This window comes from Struthio camelus, chromosome 2 (genome assembly GCF_040807025.1).
Source record: "Struthio camelus isolate bStrCam1 chromosome 2, bStrCam1.hap1, whole genome shotgun sequence".
Lineage (NCBI taxonomy): Eukaryota > Metazoa > Chordata > Aves > Struthioniformes > Struthionidae > Struthio > Struthio camelus.
In genome coordinates this window covers 61,252,242-61,273,583 of record NC_090943.1, presented here as the reverse complement: position 1 = coordinate 61,273,583, position 21,342 = coordinate 61,252,242, and the positions used below count along the sequence as shown (strand labels likewise).

At 37.3% G+C, this 21,342-nt stretch overlaps 1 long non-coding RNA gene across 1 annotated transcript in view; it reads right to left on the bottom strand.

Annotated features, from left to right (window-relative positions):
• Positions 1 to 21,079, bottom strand: part of LOC138066371 (uncharacterized) — a 123,605-nt gene extending 102,526 nt beyond the window's left edge. Inside the window, exon 1 of the long non-coding RNA XR_011139773.1 lies at positions 20,944 to 21,079. This is a non-coding gene — a long non-coding RNA (uncharacterized lncRNA). The remainder of the gene's footprint in view (positions 1 to 20,943) is intronic.
• Positions 21,080 to 21,342: the final 263 nt, after the last annotated feature.

Genomic DNA, 21,342 nt, shown 5'->3' with positions numbered 1-21,342 from the left:
TGGATTGTAAGAAAGTATAGGATCTCCTGGGTTTAGGATCTCTTCCATTGATAAAGCCTTAAGGCATAAGGGTTGGGTGAGAGCCACGATCCTCAGCTAGGAATACTGTGAAGCATCTGCCAACTTGTTGGCCTAATCCTACAGAAGCGTGTTAGCAGAATCCTCGCAACAGAAAAATTTGGAGACAACCTATGTGCTAGAGAGAGATAAGCAGGGATTTCTTTTTTCTTTAGTGTTCACCTCTTCCTTGCAATTTTGTGGCCTCTTTTGGACTTTGTAAACACATATTTTTATTTGCATTTAGGTTAATTTAGTTTGCATTAAGAGATATTTTGGAATACTTGGCTGAATTCTAAGGTTATCTATTTCTTTGAACTGCCAATCACTGGTTTTCAAAGTGATGCCCTCCACTGACTGTTTCCCAGCCTATCTGAAGAGTTGTAAGTGTGTCCTTCAACTACCTGCATGTGCTAACTTTAGAGATGATCTGTTTTTTTGTCGCAAACTCTTAGAGAACTAACAGGTCCACTGAAGTGGCATGAAAACAGAAGATTGACTTTGAAGTGACATTTGTTGGGTCTGGTGTCATGGTACATAGTGAGGTATCAGGCAGAAGCTAGCCAGCCATTGCTGTGCCCCATGCTACAGCAATGTAAATTGTACATGGTCCCTTAGTTACATACCTCTGTCATGTTTCTGCCAGATGGATTTTGCTGTTTTGGCTGAAGCTTTTGCAGGCCAAAACTTGTCTTTCACTGCCAGCAGCTGACTCTGAAGGAGATGAGAAAGGCAGAAGAGAGCTAGGCAGTGTACAAGTTTGGAAAGAGGAGTCCTTGTCTGGAAAAAGCTTTGTGCTATGCAGCACCATTACTGAGCTTAAGAAAAGTGGAGAAAGTGTACTTAGCTGGAAATGAACAAGGTACCCTCCTAGATTCATCAGCAGAATTACAAGTGAACAAAGTGATTCATTCCAGAGCTAAGACAAAACTACATTCAAAGTCTGAAGTAGGAAAGACTTACAGTTGTTGCAGTCAGACTCTTTTTCCTTAAAAACTAACTGGGAAGTTCAGTGGCTGGAAAAGTGCAGCACCAATACTGCATTTCACCAGGACAGGGTCAAAGGAGCCTAATTTCCACGCTATGATGAATTTGCTGCAATGCTGAAAGGAGTTGAAACACACCGCTCTACTGACAAGCAACTGTTCCAAGAACAGTGAAGTTCCAGATGGAAGCACAGTGAACAATGGTTGGTATGGTGGAGAGAATGTATTGACTCATGGAGCAGTGAAGATAAACAAAACCTGGCTGGCTGCATGCTAGCATTTAACCATGGGGTGACATCCAGTCACCACTGATACAGTCAGGCGCATGAGGTAAACAGTTCAAGCAGGCAAACCTGCACACTGATCAACTCCAATACAGTGGCTTTGCTCTTGGTGGAAATATTTTAAATCCATAACAAACATAAAACAAACATAGGTCCATTAAAGTTTCATTAAACTTTGATCATTTCTACATCATGCAAATCTTCAGGACAGATGATCTGAGAGAGGAAAAAATGAGAGAATTAGAAGCAACTATTCCTAAATCCTATAATATTTCTTTTTTTGAGGGGGAGGGGGACGACAGCTAACATGAACACAAGAGGTGAGATATTTGTTAGTCAAATTATATTTCTATTTACACTACAAGAGTATAAAAGAAAAATGAAAAAAAATCTTTAAAAAGACAATTAGTTTCAATACTTCTTTACATAGACAAATATTGTGTGGTTGGTAGTCTTGCCAGAAACATGTTATTTTATTGTTTCTGGGGTTCAGTAAAGAACAGATAATACACTACACAAAACACAAAAACCTTCTGTATAATCCCTTAAAGTGTAGCAGTTGAGCTAAGCTGGAGGTCACATTTTCTCATCCACATTTATCTTCTTTTCCTTCCCACGTTTTCACCCCCAATATATAACCTTATACTTGCCTTTACTACAGAATGTCTGAGACATATGCAACAGAGTCATTTAATCAAGAGACTAAAAGTGAATCAACAGAACACTAGAAGTGATCGCTTCTTTAAAAGAGGAGGATTAAGCTGCAACAGTGATAGGTAATTTTTTTCCTAATAGAAATATTTGTTGGGGTTTAGCAGTCTTAACTTAAAGGTATTCACTTGGTATTTCTAGTTTTAATTTCCTGAATATTCTCTTGTAATGAGATGTCTTTACTTGCTTATTTTTCTAGGTAGATTTTTCTCTGTTACCCAGCAAAACCATGTATTTCTTGCTTTTCATCCAAGACATATTACCGTGCTTATTGCCTTTGCAAGAAAATGGCAATTCAGATTCTGAAATGGATAGGCACACACACAGGTAATACTGCAGGCCTTGCCCTCTGCTCTCTGTCATAGTGAGTTTACTCTTTGTAGGAGACGGGAAGGAAATGGCTGTAAACCTGGTTTTCTCTTTCTTCTTTAAACATCAAGGTTAGGCTTCTCAAATAAATGTTAGATTGGAGTATGGAAAGAGTGGTTAAAAAATAGCACTACATTTTTACAATGCTGTTTGAGAGTGGCTTTGAAAAACACTTATAATTCTACTCAGATCATAGGAGTTTTACCTGCAGTTAGGCCGTATTTTTGTTTTTGCCAAAGGAGAGTCCCTTACAGGCTATGGTCCCACGCTCCTTGATATTTGATCTATGCGCTACTTGATCACTTAGAAATACTCATCTGATCTACTTCAGATATAGGCAGGTAATTGCATTTCTGTTGAACATACGTGATAAAGAATTTGTTCTGTTACTAGGCTTTTATGCTGGCTTCATGCTAACTGTAAGAGTAGATGACAGCTGTTCCAGCATCAAGGTGAAACAAAGCTGCGAGACGGTACCTGATCCTGCACAAAGTCTGTGAGCTGAACTAAATCCATTATAACTTTTTTTTTCTTTTAAATATAGTTAAAAGAACAGAGTTAGTTTATACTGGATCAACTTGTAGCAGCATCCCATGACTTCAGTATATTCGAACTGGAGCAGAAATCTAAAAATGGATTGATTTCGTCACAGAATCACAGCATCAGTCTCAAATGTGGCAAGAAAAGGAGGGACTGGTTCCTTCTTTCACTTGTAGAATGGCAAAATATATATTTTTAATTATTTACTAGAGGAATGCAATGTTTATCCTTTATCCAAGAAACAGCAATTAATGTTGTCAAGGAAATTAGCACATTAAGGTCCAATAAAAATCAAAACATCAGTGTGGGTACCTCTTCTTCCCACAGCTCCCAAATTCAAGTCTCAGTCTTCTTTCCAGGGGAATTTACTTGACTGGAACAAATGTAGAAGCCTATCCACCTTGCAGTGAAAGCATGAGAAGGATACAGAGACTGCAGAAAGCAGCATAGATGGCATGAGGATTTACTGATTCATCCTGAATACTTCTTCTGGAACAAAAGTCCTCTATATACTTCTTCAGCAGTCAATCCAGGCATGAACAACCTGTAAAAAACTTCTCTCATCTGGATTTTTGGCACAGCATAATAGAAACTCGTATTTGCTAGAAAAGGCAGTAATTTTAATATGCTGTATGTCTATTACATGCGTGTATGTCTATTACAGAAGATATATATAACAATATAGATATGATAGATACGATGCGCTTCATTTGCATGCATGCTCTACTCTATACATAGGTCCCATGTTGCAGTGAGAACACCTGCGGAAGATCTGGTCAGGAGTCAGTGACTGGCAGAGTACATGGTAGCAGGCCCAGCTTGTGAAACTACATGCTGATCAAATTCCCATTAGGGCCAGGCATGCATATTCCATTTTGTCAACAATGTTTAGCTGCTTCTCAGATAGTAGTTTCTCAAGGATAGCACAGCGGAGATAAGGGAATAGTTCTAGTAGATTTAAGGGGTCCTTAAGATACAATGAGTTGAATCCACCTGGTCATCCGACCCATGCATCTGACCTGTGTGTCCAGCAGCCTCCCATCGGTGACCCCTCCACGTGGTTCCCAGGGCTTCCTCATTTGCAGTTTGGAGTGTAAGTCTTTTATTAAATCTATCCTGTTTAAGCCCTTACGAACCTTGAGTGTCTCCCTCCACCAGTATCCCATCCTCTCTTGCCCACCTTGCAGTGACATGTGTATATTACAAAAATTAAGATTTATAAGCGAGCAAGTTCCTGCTTTTTATTCCTACCAAAGTAAACAACATACAGTAATGCATTTACATACTTACTTCTATCTGAGGATAGGAAATCAAATTGAAAAGTCTGAGTTAAGTATTGCTCTCTATTTTCTAGACAGGAAAAACGTGATCAAATAGACTAAATGACCTGGTCTCAGCCTATATTCTTTATTCTTGAAGTGTTCAGTGGCATAAGCCCAGCATATCTAATAGATGACCTAAAGTTCCAAGATGAAGATTGCAGTCATAAACTTTCTCCTCCACTGCAGTAGAACCGTCCACCGTAAAGATAAAGCTCACCTGTACAAGATAAGACATTTCCTGGGGAGACTGTTCAAGACTGTGAAACAGCTTCTCATGAGAAACAAGGGTCATCATACACTCCACCATCTTCCATAATAAGCGCAAGGATCCCTTTTCTTTAGCCATGTACGTATCTTAAACAGTGTTCCCATAATAAAAAATGCCCCTAGTCAAAACATCTCTTAAAATATTAAACCTAGACTTCTCAAAGAATGAGACATAAAAAACAATGGACTACATATGACAGCCACAGATCATGTGGCTAAGGGACTTTTAAAGGAACTCAGATACTTTGATGATTAGAGTAAAATAGAATTTGCCCAAAAACAAAGAGCAAATGAGGCAAAGCTGGGCACAAAGGTCAATTTTTTATTTTCCATTTCACCACAATAACTATTTCAGTATGCTTACATATTGCCAGGCTGCCCACAGGGATTCAGTGGGAATTGTGTACCTACTGGGCCCCTCCCAAGGGACCGGCTCTGGCCCTACCACCTTCCCCAGGAACAAAGTACTGCAAATGAGCTGACTGCAAACATCTAGTCTCCGTAAGGCCGGGGCTCCTCAGTGAGACTGGGGCTCTTTACTCCTACCAAATTTTAAACTATGCTCCTGTGTAGGGCACAGTTATGACAGGAATATTTAATGGTAATTTTCCATCTCCCTTTTTTTTTTTTTTTTGAATAATAAGTAGGGTATGCTCTTTCAGTCATCTGTATTTCTAACACAGTGCTTTGGCCTGTTAAGAGCAATCTGTTGAGTGCAACGGTGTCAAAGAGCAGGCATGTTTTTTAATGTAACACTGAAGTTGTGATTTACTCTGCCTGCAGATGTTCATTATTAAATTGCCCATACCGGCTTCAGCGTGAAACCAGAATAACTTTTTTTGCACTATATATACAGAAACACAGAGAGCAAATGTCACTGTTGCTAGCATTTTTTCTGTTTTCAAAAAAGTGTGCCAATAAATCACAGATTCTGATATTATCTAGAGAATAAACGGTAAAATAATTATATTTTACTTGTAAACCTCTGCAACATAGCAGAAGGAACATAAGGTAAACCAAACAGTAAACAAAGGGTAGTATAATTTGCAACATAATTCACATCAGTACTTTGACTCCTAATTTACTTAGGCACATTTTTGAATCGGACTTGTGCTTAGTGAGTGACAAAAATGAAATGGCTAGTGCTTACTCGATGGCAACAGTCTTTGATTCTGAGACAATGAAAACATAAATTCAATAACATATTTAACCTCCTAGTTCCCATCTAGGTTTCTATCACAGTGACATGGAAATTTAGAAGCCAAGCAAGAATTAGTCTAACTACATCTGATCCTTAGGTACAGTCAGTGAAAGCTACTATATCACAGCTGTTCATTACTATGCCTTCACTGATAAATGCTAAATGCAGGTGTAGGTGCTACTGCTCCCCTGCAGTACAAAGTGAAATTGATTCGTTCTATCTGCTGCTGAAAAATATACTTCTGACTATACTCTTATATGCATGCCTTATTTTATACACTGAGTAGTCCTACTGATCTGAATCAGCACTTCTGAGACAGGAAACAGCCTGAGAAACAAAACTGCCCTCCAATACCTCACATTTTCCCCCTTCTAGTGAATTCTTTAAAGCCTTTCTTGAATAATTTAAGTGACACAGCTTCTTAGATTAGGCACAATTACACTGATATACACACTCATTATCATAGCTATTTTCCAATGGGAAAGGGAAGAAGTACAGGGTAGGACACAGTCCCAGTATGAATGCGTCGTGCCTCTTATTAAGAACTGTTGTATCAGAGGAACATGCACACCACACCAGGTGACACTAAGAAGCTACAGTCCTGATAAGTCTCCTCCAATAAATCCATGTCTGAGCTATGCCAGTATAAAGATTTTTTTCTTTTTTCTTTTTTTTCTAGTGAGTAAAATTGTATACTTATTAGGGCTTCCCTTATTAGGGAAAAATAAACATGTTCCAGTTTAAAAAGAAAAAAGCACACTCAAAACATACAATCACTCCAGTACACGCAGACCCACCCGAAACTGATACTGTCTCCTTAAAATTTACAAAACAGAGTAAAACACTGCAAAGTATTTGGAAAAGATCTGAAGTAACTGAACTACTAATTGCTTTCCAAAAATTGATTAAAATATTTTCATCTGTCTTGTTCCAATGTTGATCTCTCTAAGTTTATTAGCTCTGTATGTCAGCATCAACATCATCTTAACAAATATTCTTTCTGCATAGAGAAATGGATCCAGTGGAAAATAAAAATGCCTGTTCCATAGGGAAAATAAAACTTTACAATCATGAATGCAATTGTTGGTTATACTTGCAGCACTCTTGGTGACCACAACACACAGTTCTTTGTGCCCCTACCAAAAAGAGGATCTTTGTCTATTGAAAGAGAGGTTATAAGATTAATAACTTAGTTTATTTTTCCATTTCTGGCTTTATCTGACACTTATCATTAAACCAGCTAATTGCTGCTACCTTTCAGTGTATATCACTTGTAATCTCTAAAGTCTTTTTATTATTTAACAGATAATTACTTGTTACATGAGGCCAACTACAAGATTGTTTATTACAGCAAAGGTACTTCAGATTGTTTACTTGGAGGAATGCTGGAAGATTGAGATAGATACTGTTTGCTTGGAAATTCATCCTGTGTACTTATTAATTCTATTCGTCTCATCCATGTAAATCTCTGAATCACTATTTGCTGATGCAATGCTTCTATTCCAGACTCTGTGTAAATTTGGACCAGAGGAAATCTTTTACTTCTGCCAATACAGACAATTTAAGCTGGGTTATCCATATATAGCCTAGATTCTTCTTTTTTCTTTCAGAGGAGACATCTATTATGATTTGTTGAATTGGTAATTTTTAAATCTCTCTACTGTAAAGAATTAAAAATTAATTCAAATCAAGAATTTAACTGGAACAAGGGCAGTGTGGCCATGGTTATGTTTGTTCTGTTGCAAGTTTGCAACATGCACTGGTGCAGCTAGCTGGGGTTTTTTTTCTGGTCCCTATCACTGCCTGCATGTTTCTTTCTTTTCTTTTTTTTTCCTTGTTTTTTTTTTTTTTTTTAAAAAGGTACCTATGCTGGTATTACATGAAAATACCAGTTCTTATTAAAAAATAAAGCCAGGTTTCTAAACCCCTAAGTTTTGAAAGAAAAAAATTTGAAAATACGATTTTAAAGTTATTCTATAATCCAGAATGGAGGGAAAAAAGTAATAAAAATGTTATGTTTAATGCTATTATTTTTAGTTGATTGACTTTTTCGGCGGGGAGTGGTGTTAATGCTGAGTGACTCAGCATTTCCAGTTAAAAAACTATAACTACTCTGAAGACATAGCAACTTTTTGGCTTACTGCAGCATATGCTTTAGGCCATCTTCCCCAGTTTTGTTTCCACTCTCCTTCTGTTGTTTCTGATCATTCCAGCTTCTAGCTCTGTTCAATTCTCATCTCCATCTCATTAGCAAATGCTTAAGCTTTATCCTACTGAATTCAAATTTACTTTCTGTCTTCTATCGTGCTCCCACTTTTTAAAGTGTTCTTCCAGTCAGCCAAGATCTTTGAAAATGTCTTCATTTGCCTTTGTGGGACACACGATGGAACATTTCTGTATCTTAGTGTGTTGTTTTAATGGCTAACACATAAATAATAGCAAAGTTAAGGAATGTTTTCCCCCCACCCCCAAGGGAGGGAATGTATCTTTACTGCTGTTAAAAAGGTAAACGGAGCAGTCATGTCAGCTAAACATCCAATTTTAATAAACAGAGAAGGAAATAGTAAAAGGAGTCTAGTATAGTTCAGAGTGGCTCTTCTAATACAACTTTTGAAAGTGAAAATGTATTTCAGTAGAGCTTTTTATTTGTTTAAATTATCTTTATTGGATTCATACTAAGTTCAGAGAAGCTTTTATGCAGTTAGAACATTAGTTTTTGTTGGCATAAAGCTAAAATTTACATTTACATGAAGATATAATTTCATGCTCTAATTTCCCATTAAGAAATATATAGAATTGGTTCACTATATTTATTTAACATCTTCATTTAAATTCAGATTCCATTTTCTTATTGCTTAATGAAAAGAAAGTTCATAACTATTTTTAATAAGTCACTGGCATGTAGCACACTTGAACTGAAATAAGCTTTTGGGTTAAATTTCCATAAAGAAAAAAAATTCTTCAAGGATCTAGACCTGCAAATATTATCAGAACCGGAAGGATCTTGGCAGGGTGTTTGACCTCAAACTTTAATGGAAACTTTCAGAATTTAAAAATATAGGCAATATATTCATATACACTGAAGCATATAAGGTCTATGATTAACATGTAGAAAGCTGGGAACGGCGGGATACAGAGTTCTGTCAGTGACTTAATCTGGCATTTTTTAAATGACAGCTTAAAGTCACAGATGCTGACTTAGCTACTGTGCCTTTGGGTTACCCTAGGTCAGCTGAGCATCAGTAATTGATTATATGCACTTCTACTGGCCTTTGCAAAGGTAAGGTAAGGCTTGAGGTGGCTGACCAATTTACCACTTCCAGTCTTCCTTCCCACACATGCTGCAAAGATGTCTTTTTTGCTTATTGTTCAGCTTTTGAACTGCCTAAGTATACATCAGAGCATTTTAAGGTAAACAGTCACTGAGTTTAGTTCACATGAAAATGCAGGTGTGTAAAGTACAGCAATTCCTTTGCAAGGCACTCAGAACCACGTGCAGCCGGACTGGAGAAAGAAATCATCCTAAACCCAGCAATCTCTACCTGACAGTGAGAGGCTGCATTCAGTGATTTCTGCTGCCGGAACTATTTGTCCTAGTTCTTTCTGATCTCAAGTTTTTGTTTAGCCCGGTCTGACCGACCAGGTTGGTCCTTGTGTAGGGAACAGAAATCAGTCAGGTTTCACATTCACAATTGATATACTAGAGCTTAACAACATGCTACAAGCCAGCAAACCCACAGAAAACTAACTGATCACATCCATAATCTCAGTTCTAAATCAACACAATATATAGACTGTAAGCTTAATTTGATTGTATGAGTGAGCCCTACCAATAGCCATAACTACTTCTAAGATTCATGTTAATCCTTTCCTGTGTAGTGTTCCCAGTACCTTCCTGAAATCTCATTATGGATGCTCTGCTACATCTTAAGCCCTGTTAGGCTCAAATGAACTTTTCAATTCTCTTTCTGTATGTTACAGGTGTATGGTTCAGAATGATACGTACTCTAGGAATGAAGCTGTAAAAACTCTGAATTTCAGAAAACGGTCAAGAATCAAAAAAATGCAGACAGGAAACAGTGAACAATAGCCTAAACAAATAATGTCACAAGTAAGCAAGACGTAAAAAAATAGGCAAATGGGCCAAAATGAAACGTATATATGCTTCTGCATGAACTCTCTAAGCCTAGAAAGTAAGATAGCAGAAAATAGAACATCTGATATTAATACCTGAGGATACTGAGATGAGGATATAATCCTCATCTTGGAGGAACGAAGATGATAAATAAAAGACTGTAGTATCAGAATATAAACCCCATGGGAACGTCAAATTAGTTACACTGGTGGACTAGAAGCACTACAGGTTAAATAGCATCTCCAATCAAGTTTTAACTTTATCAAATACATCACATAATCTCTGTTAATTTAACCATCAACTAGGACTGTGGCAATGACCATGCCACATGGCTGCCATACCAGAAAATACAACACTAATGGGAGATTTCAATAACAAAGCCTTGACAGATGTTGTAAGGACTTCAACACGAAGACTACTCCTCGCTTTTTCTTTAACAATAATGTTGTAGACTAGAGGAACAGCTGGCAGAGTCCTGAGCACATGCTCCCCTCCTGAAGGTTTGACTGCCTGGGCAAAGGCAGCTTAGATGACAGTGCAGGTGTCCAGCACAGAACAGATCACTTAAGAAAGTTCTGCCATGTAGCCTTTGTGGAGACTCCCCACAGTCCCCTTTTGGTCAAAAGCACCTTGTAAGTTGAGGGTCTCACTCATAGTCCTTGTCCAAACTGTGCTGCGGCTGTGTTGCAGCCAGGCCTGTGCCTGAACACGTACCCCACAGATCCAGACCCTGAGCCTGACCCACGGACTTGGTTTCCTGACTTGACCTGACCTGCCTTATCATTAGAGACTTGTCTGGTAACCTGGACTCTTGACTGAAGCTGGTTACTGTCATCGGACCTGTCCACCTTGTTTGGGTACTGTGGGACTGCACCCTTTTCAGTGAGGTCATTGCCTCTGTCTCTCTTATCATGCTTGGATCCTAGCTCCGCTTTTCCTCTGGAGCAGTGCCTGCCCCCCTTGCTCTTAGAAAACTATAAAAACACAGAATAACACTCATTTTTTACTTAAAAGACTCCTCCAAAGATGCTCACCCACAGACAGGAGGTTATCAATAATGTTCATCTCTATCATAAATACATGTAGGGGAATCCAGCTTCAGAATGAGTATTTCATACTTAACAACAACAAATCTGTTTTATAATGCAGAAAAGACAAAAGATGTGCTCTTAAACTATTCTAATGCCTACAAGTCTTTGGCATAGCTACAGCATACAGAAAAATAAGTACAGAAAACTCATTTCTGAGGTGAAGTGATTCTATGCATAGCTCTGCTTTCACTTTGGAAATGTTCTTTGTTCTAATGAGCGTAGAGAAAAGCCTGAAAGTATAAACAGAGTATATACTAACAGTTCAGAACTAGAACATAAATAAATTAAGAAAGATGACAAGAAAAGGAAGGCAAGACAGATGGAGTCAACATGGACATGATGGCATGAGGCTGAGTAACACAAAATTAGTATCAGAAACACTATAACTGTCTCTGTACCTAATATTTGTGAACTGTCTGGTAACACATATGTGCAGACTTGTGATACTACTACGAGTACGGAAATCAACATTAGGATTTAAACTGTGGACTATTAGAGGTTTTCTTCCACCCCTTTCCAAACTCATCCCCAAAGTATATCTCATCCTCACTCGACTTACCTTTTTTTTTCCTATTACTCTGTTCCTCCCATCACACTCTCCTTTGACTTTCTTTTTAATCAAAAAACTAATAGGAAAAATTTATAATTTCCCAGCATTTATATCTTTTCCCTTTCCGATTGACTTAAAGGCAAGCATATTCTTATGTATTTTATTGAACAGTGGGAAGTTTTCTTCTTGTTTTCTTTTTAAAGTGGAACTAAAATAGCATTATATTTATTGGCACTGCACTGTTCATTCAGTAGTTGACTTCATCCAATGCCCACTTCTTCAATTGTTTTTGAAATGCTGTTTTACTGCTCAGGGATATGCCATCTAAAAGGGGGCCAGGTGAAAGCAATGCATTGCACTGTACTGTTTGTTTATGTTTGATTTCTTCTTTTTTAATTATAGCAACAGAATAAAATCTTGTTCACCATATTTGCAGAGCTTTAGACTCCACTAAGTGAAGTGGGATTTTTAGCGCTGTAAAGATGGCTTTCAGTTAAAGTTTTTTTAAGTCTTTATTTAACCTGAATGTGAATTTTCTTTCCACTTTTCAGAAAATCCATCATATCATTTTTATAGTCACTTTTCTATTGAGAACTGCAGTCTAGGTCAAACTCATAATATTATATTAGGCATAATGCCTAGTAGCTGAGCTTCCTTTGAGAAGGCTTTGTTATATTTGAAGGAGGTACAGAATGCAGAGTTTATGGAACTATAAAGAATGAACTTGGGTATGTTCAATACAAAAATGTAAAAATAGCTCTTCAAAATACAACGTGCATGTCCAACAGACAAATCCTTTAGGATAACAAAATTAGGAATAGACTTTTTATAACTTAGACATACTTTCACTATGATTTAATCAGAGCAATTTGCTTTCATAGGTTATGGAGTAGAGCTCTTTGGAAAATTGCAACTACTGTTTAATTATTTCTCTCTCTCTCTTTCTCTGCATGACATTTTTTCATTTTCATCAACGTTCTGACATAGGGCACACACAAAATCCATTGCTAAAATTGATTTTTTTTCTCAGCACTTTCATCAGAGGTATGTTGAGGACATCCATACACTCATTTCCAACCTTTCAAATCTTCTTTTATCTTTTAGATTGGTTTAAATTCAAAGATGTGTTTATATATTTTACTGAGTCAAAACTTCTATTGCTTGTGCAACAGAAGGTAGATAGAGAGCAAAGGGTTTTCCGGTGTGCTACTTCCACCCAATGCAGCTGAGGATGCTAAGTTTTTTCAGAAGAAAATTATAGAACAGAAGAGTTTCTAAATGGCAAATTTAGGAGTCATAGCAAATGTTGGAGGTATACTCCACAGAGATACTGAAAAAATGTACACACCTATATAAATAGTAGGCAGCAAACAAAGTAATGCTTCACTTCCTAAAAATTATGAATTTCAGCTTGGCATGAATTATTACAACTTACCTATAAATCCCTCAAAAATGTTTATTATTGACTATTCATAGTTTGATAATGCCTAGAATGTCAAACTATAAACACAGTCCATCTGCACATGTTTCAAAAAATTGAGTCACAGCAAAAAAGACAGCCTCTGCCACAAAGAGCTCACTATTTTAATAAAAATGCTGAGGTTGCTGACAGCTCCTGAGCCAGAACGTCACAAATATTCTGCTTTAAGAAAACGGAAACAATTATTTGCCCCAGATACATTTTAAATATAATTTTTCAGAGCTTGATATTAGTCAGAAGCTGCAGAAAACCCTGGTGCCTAATTTGTCATCCATAAGCGAGTGGTTTATGACAACCGAAGGTAGTTTTTGAAAATAAGGAGAAGAAAAAGTCCTTATAGAATCCGTGCACGTCATAGTCTCTTGAAAATGAAGTGCATTACGGTAGACATAAAAGAGCATGCTGTAGTAAGACAAGCTGTAATGAGTTCAGCATGTTAGTATGCAAGTTATGAAAGATTTCTCTTCTTTAATACAACATTTTTCATTATCATTAGTCCTTGAGGTGTATGCCAACCTTTTGCTGGTGAATGTAAATGATGGAAAGCTTCTAGGATAGAAGGGGGATCACAGCTTTTTTCCTCTTGTTTTGAATTGTTGCACTACATACTTTTGCATGGGGAGAAGTCATTTGTATAACATTGACATCAAAGGCAGAGCTATAAAGTTTCTTATGATATCACAAGCTACAATCTCTTATCAATTTTTGATTGAAAATGAAAATAATGCAAAATCAAGTTTCATCTTACGACAGCCACGCTAACATCTTCATAAATAACTGAAATTTAAAAAAAGGAGATTTAATGTAATTAAAATTGTGATTTAGAATCTGATGCAATGAAAATGATTCTTTTGGGACTTAAGTGAAAAAATAAAACAGATAACAGGCTGTATTTTTCTCAGAGGCAGACATTTCAATTAATATATTCAACAAAAGTTAATATTTGCACTAGAATAGAAGAGATGTGACAAAGGATTTCTAAATCACCAGTGGCTCTGCAATGTTTGTCAATATCGTATTGGCATTTTTGAAAAATCAGCTCATAGGGGTAAAACTACAACATTAAAAAAAATACTGTGACCAAATACGAACCTAGTAGCCAAACATCCAGCTCCATTTGAAAATATATATAAACTGGTGTGGGAGGATTTTTTTGCCAAACAAAACTTTCACTTATATAATTCCTGAAGATATCCTCAAGCTTCTTAATTCAGGATTTTCCTTAAATATATTAGAAGGATATTACAACTGGGAAACAAATTCTGATGGTATAAGATTAAATTTATATTGGAAGAAAAAGAGAAGACTTTTTGAGAGAAAAATCAGTATATTTCTATGAAAATATTTCTGATCCATTTTCTCTTTGAGGGAAGAACAAGGAAAAACTAGCAACTTTAACATAAACTTCACCAGAATTTAGAGAAGAAGTACATATTCTAATCTCGAAACTAGGCTATGCTTTAGGGAAAACATAATTTAGGAAATATTGTTCCTTATACTTTTCTCATGAGCTTCTTTTTTGGCTGCTGTCAGGGAAATGATCCTAGGCTAGAACTCACCCAGTTTGGAAGTTCTTATATGATATAGAAGTTGTGCAGCAACTCATCACTGTCCTGCCTTTGTGTAATGGCTTGGGCTTTCAAAAGGTCACTAACGGAAGTTTTATCTGCTGGCCTGATCGAAAACTTGCTATTACTTCTCCCTGTCCAGGAAAGGCCCCTCCTTTTCATGAAATGCTCTTTAGACAAACTGTGGAATATTTTGGGTAGAGGCTTCCCATTGATGCTAGTCTTATTTTTATTAGTATCTGCCCACACCACCACATCCCAGCCCATGACAAAACTGCATTGGGGGGGGGGGAGGGGGGATGCAGGACTCAGGAACCACAGTTAGGATGAGAAGGGCAGTTTGCATTTATTTAGACACTTAAGACACTAGGAGGCTAGCAGTGACTACTCTTTGATCACATTGAAAACCTTTTTGCAGCTGTAAGACTGATTAACTTTTCTTTCTTAAATGATAGCTGAGATTCTAATCTCATGACATTAGCCAGCACTTACCAGGAAAGAGGGGGAAAACTGGGGTAGCAACAGGAAATTTAGAAATAGAAAATTTAGACTAAATACTCAGTAAGATTACAGACTTATTCAATATGGTGATATTATACTGGAAAACTGTTAATGACTAGAACGAAGCAGGCCTCTCAGTGATGATCACTGAAATGTTGAAAAAGATGTGTCTGCTGAGCACAACTTTTTCAGGCTAATGCTCCTACTTAAAAGCTCATTTATTTGCTGGAACAGCTGGCCACAGTAGAAGCTATTGGCCAATGCAGTAGCCAGCACAGCTAAAACATAAAGTCCAAAAAAATGACCCAGGGGAAGTAAGTTAAGTTTCCTGGCATTACTTGAAGCTTTAGGTGTGCTATAGAGTAACTACAGAAGCTTAAATTTGAGAGAAAAAGAATTTTTCCAAGGGGGTTTTCTACTAGAGGTAGAGAATAAGCTTTTTGGCCCCAGATAACATTGCAGAGTCTGGCTAGGGTATTTCTGAGGAGGAATAGCACCAGCTGTTTGTTCCTCTGAACGCAGGAGACACAAGATTGTGTCTGTGTGTATTTGGCCAAAGATCAGGATTGAACTAAACACTGCATCTGATTTGTATCATCAATTCCTTCTCCCAAGGGATAACGTCTACAAGAACTCAGATATAAGGTCATTGTTTGGACTAAGAAGGAAAGAACATTATAGAAAGAGAATAGAGTTGGAAAATAGGAAAACAAACTGAAAATAAGTAAAAGAGAATGTAATGTGAGAACTAATACATTTTGGATCATTTGGCATTTAGTAGAGTGTGTCCCAAACACTGAAAGGATATGGAAAAAGAGGAAAATAACAGAAGAGTGTGATAAAAGGAGAGTTAAACACAAGGCTACTCAAGTCAGTTAGGTTGTGAACTACTTGATCACATCTAACACATGTAATCTCTCTTCTTCCAAGTAATCAGAATTCACTACACTCTATTTGAAACCCAACATTACATGGACAAAAGAATGAAAAGAAGGAATTAAAGATATCTATTTTACCATGGGTTAGAACCATCTCTTTTAGTAAAGAACAGCACCAAACCCTGCCTTTAGATTTACAAAGCTATAGTATTTGAGTCTTTGCTACTTTTTAGGGTCTAGAAACTATTCCCTTGACTAAAGCTGTATGGAAATAACAGCAGAGAAAATAATACACACCTGGGGTGTAATTTTTCCTTTGTAACTGGTACTGGTGTACAGTAAAAGAATGTAGGCTGAGTCCCCTTTAAAAGCACAAAAAAATCCATTTCAAGTTATCCTGCTTAGTAGGAGGATGAAGGTACTGAGATAAATTTGTTTGTCTGACATAGGCGAAGGCCTCATTATCAAACCTTCTATACTGCTACAGCCAGAAATAAACCATACAGCAAGATTATTCTGCTCTGTCAATTTAGTTTCTGTCTACCTTCCTGTGTCTCAATGGTGCATCCAATTTCCTTTCTTTTTATTGGTATGCAAATTCACCTGCTCCCAAAATAGTTCTCCTAAATGACTGTTATTATGTTTGAAATGCAAGGTATGTACACTCACTTGTCAATTGCATGAACTAGCTGTGGCAATTATAAATTCTTTTGAATGGCAACAAACAGGTGCCATAAATGGAGACTGAATTAATTCAGGCATTTGCAAGATACTGACTATGGTTAACCTACCAGAGAAATTCATCTGACAGATACCACAAGCTTGCCATCCTCTTTTTCAAATACACTTCAAAGATCCTTCAAATATGAACTCTTCTGGCACATGCTATCTGTCATACACTTCCACAAGGATCTCACAGTTCCTTCCTTGTTGCATGTCGATCATCTTTCACATTTCATCCATCATATGACCAAAATGGGAGTTAGGACCTCCAGTCAGGAGACAAGAAAACGCCAGCATATCAAGTCATACGACATCTGCAACACAATCTGCCCTTCGCATTCCTCAGATGAAGGGAAAGGAGGTTAGAGTGTGAACTTTGGTCACATGCTGTGCACCCTGCTGTTTATATGAAAAGAGGGAGAGACTGAGGTACTTAAAAGACTGCGTAGCTCATCCCAAACCACACACTAGTTTTCAGATGTTCAGATGCTTGCAGTTGAGGGGACACATGGCTTCAGAAGAATGAAAGGTGAAAGAAAGAAGTTCTGACTAGAGAATTGTTGTGCAAGAGATGTGAAGCAAATTCAGCTTCAATTAAATTTAAAAAAGGGTCTGTCCATGCAAGGTGCTCAGCTGTTGCTAAGTACACTCAGTTTCCAGTCATTTCAGAAGGACCTGAGGATGTTCAACAGCATGCAAAAAATCAGAAACCTTATTATGACACCTTGGGCAAAGTATTCCATGGAGAAGCTAGTGCAGAGGAAAGAACTGTACTGAAAGAAAAAAAAAAATCATACCTGATGTGTAATACATCCTACTGAAAACCTTGGCTACCATCTCCATTGTCACTGTGATATAAGAACTGATCAGCTCTTACAAGAGGACTGGTCTGAGAACAGTCATAGTGTAAACTGTGGTGGTCTCCTCTTAGGAACAGACCATTTGTAGTTTCCCCACCGATCCGGATCCAGCTAATGGGCTTCTAAATGACATTATTGAAAGAGTCATGAAAGAAGATAGATTAAATAAAACATATACCAACTGGACTGTGTGTAGGAATCCTTTGCTGTGCATGCAACAAGAGTGATAACGAAATGGATCAGAGAGTCCAAAAAAATTTCACAGTTGTGGAGAACCCGTAGTCCTCTTCCCTGTGGTTCGATATGGATGCAGGAGCTAACTGACCCTACTTTAGAGCCAGCAAGTTGCATATACCTCAGCAGAAAGATGAGGGCTTGTAACACTGCCCTTCTGGTAATGTTTCCTTATACACCTCTCATCTGATATCCTAGCCAGGAATTTGCTACAGAATGGCAATACTCACTAAGGCCTTTCCCTCACACCAGTCATAAAGTCACCATTTTTGCTACACAAAAAGTAACCCCTCCTCCTCACCTCCATCAGTAGTTTGATAGTCACCAGCAAGCCTATAGTGAAAACAGTCAGACAATAACCCTGAATCCTACTGCTTGTTCCTCTTTTTCTAAAGGTATGCTCAGGTTGTGGAAACCCAAATACTTGCAGAGGTACTTCCACCTGTGATTAGCAGTAATGCAGTCATCTAACCTGGGAAGCATTGGCTCCTGAATTGCTATTACATTCTTTATGATTGTCAATTGCACTTCTGGATGTGAACAGCAACAACCAAATGCTGATGCCTGAACAGAATTGGACAAAAAAAAGTACATGAAAAATTAATTAGGCATACAGCCCTTGTTCAGACTAGCACAAAAACAGGAACTACCCATCTGCTTAGGATTATAGTCTAAGGTATGTGTCCAGAAACTCAAACAAGTCAGTGGAGCACGTGAATATACACACTGATTAAAAATAAGATTATGGTCAGTAAGTAGTTAAATTGTCAAACAGCATAGCACTGTGTTATAAGTCAGCAATCTTGCCACCTGCTAGAACATCTAGCAAGAAGTACTGGTACACTATAGGTTTGTGCACAACTGATCCGGTATCCTTTTCTGAGCCACAGATAGCCCTGTCAAAACTGCTAATTAGTAATGTTCATGTTTGCAACACGCATACATAAAACATCTATCACCAATATTAAAGTTTAAAAACATTTACTACAGATGTAAAGCTCATCAATTTTGTAAACTACCCAGATAACATCTCTTATAAGTACATTGATATGCAACATTTACCAAAATTAAGCAGTTGGGCTAATCAAAATTCCCTTAATGTTCTTATTTGAGAGACAGGCCTAATCAAACTACATAGTCAAAGAGTAATTGCTATACTCCAGGTTTTGACTCAACAAATGGAATTTGACCTAATTAATTTGGATTTTGAGCAGGATTTATATAGCAAGCACTCAAGGTTTTTCTTACTGTGTTATCATGAATACCGCCACTTCATGCTCCAATTTCCACATTGGTTTCAGCGCTGACTCCACAACCTAGTTCCTTGGGTTTTTTTCCAGGGTATTTAATCTTCTGTTTAAAACCCTGATCAGGTTTTAATTTAGTACATATTACTCACTGTGATAGCTCATTTTTACTGTCAATTGTGCAGATCAACCCAGGTGAGACTCAGGTGTATTAGAGACAAAATTTAAGCATGATATTGCACTCCACAAAATTTCACCACTGATTCTGTCACATCAGTGGTGTAGGACTGGGCTTTTCCACTGAGGCTGAATCAAGACTACAAAACCTCAAAGTAAGATAGCTATTAATGAGCAACCCAGGTTTAAAAAAAAAAAAAAAAAAAAAAAAAGAACAAAGAGAGGCAGACAGAGAGGAGAAGACTGTCGGGGGCTATGTGTACCAGAAGACGATTAGGAGCAGCAACAAAGTATTCCCTCAGTACCAGAAGCCCTGGGAAAGTGCGCATAATATGAAGACTTGTGTCAGTGCCAAGACGGGCAGGTGCCCCTGAGCTATCAGAATGCAGATACTGAAACTAGAACAAGGATGAGAAAGAGGAAAGATAATCTTAATACAGAGCATGGCTTTCATTAATGTAGAAAGCAAGTTCAATCAGTAAACACAGCTGTATTCGTACATAATAAGGGTCCAGTATATAACAGAGGACGAACCATGAAATAAATAATCTTGCTTCACCATACGCAAGGTTCGTGCCTTCATCCCCACAGAAGACCACTAAAAGAGGTCCATCTTTTACATCATCTTTTCTGAGTTGTTACCCCTCAAACAAAATAGATTTTAAAAACTGGCCACAAATCTAACCTGAAATGTTTCTTTTAAATACTGGTAGAAATGGATTGAAAGAGATTACTGCTATATCTTCACCTGAAATCCAATCAGGTGCATTGGCAACATGTGCTGCTCTAAAAACCAAGATACATGAAGCTTATGTTGATATTTTGCTTTACAAAGATTAGATTTACTTTAAACAATGATATAGATACATTACACAACTTTATGTATGTATATAGATTTATTAATTTTAAATATATATATAAATTATATATATATATTTATATATATAATTAAAATTTCAAGCAGATAAAAAACTATCAAAATAATTTTTATAAGTTTGAAGTGGAATTGTAGGCTATATTTGTGCTATCAGCAGAGTAAAATTTTTCTTTTCTAAAAAGCGATTTTTAAATGAATACTTGGTAAAATCTGAATGCTTTACAGTAAGTGTTAATTTTGCAAATGTTTAGTTTTGATTTTTTTACAGTTGAAAATAAAACAGCCAAATTGGACTCTGCCCTTTTAACCTTTTGTAAGGAATTATTTTGCTTTATACAATCTTTTAAGTGCACTTCCTTTAAGCACTTGTTAAACAAGTAAGTTTAAATACACTTTCAGTATTTTGCTTAAGTGTACATGCTATTACTTGTATGCCACACAGCTTCCCCAGCTACCAGTGTTTGCTGAAATTCTCTCTTCCACATAGCAGAATCACAGCTATGCTTTGCTAGACATATACACTATTAGCCAGCCAATACAGTTCAGATGCTGGGCGCATTTTTAAGGTTTGCATGACTTTGCCTTACTCAGATCCCTGTGAATCTGCTCCAGTTGAACAAAGTTCCATTAAAAGCCTACGTGTACAGACTTGCTAAAAGAAACAAAATCGGATATAAAGGATAAATGTATACAATGAAGTAGAAATGTAAAGAAGACATATATTTACCTAGGATTTGGATTAGCCCTAAAAAAGTTCTCTCACCCTCTATGGTCCAGTTCATAAGACAACAGTCTTTCTGGCTGAGGACAACAGTTTTTAAGTTACATTTATAGAAAAAGGCTGACACTAGTCAACTCTTTCTTTTGTAGAAAAAACAGTCTTACTTGAAATCAGTCATCCTCTTCCCTTCCACGCATCCTCCTGTCTGCTCGTTTTTTTCAGGGATTGCTTAGCCTCTACCTCAGTCAGGAAAGAACTTCAGGCTGTTTTTCACCAGGACATGATCTGCCCCTTTCAAATTTGGTAAAAGTAGCATCCCTTAAAAAGAGTCGGTGCAGCTTTGCACTTTACCAGACAGTAAAAGGAAACAGTCAGTAATCTCACTGTAAGGCAACATTCAGACCTCAAGACAGGGGGCAGAAGGCTATAAATACCTTTTTTCAGATGCAACACTGAATTTGGGTGTTTCCATCCCACTTTCCTCTTGCCGCTTATTCTTGTCTCCACGTTATCACCTCAGTTGCATCAAGACTGTACCATATACAAGGTCATTGGCACCAAAC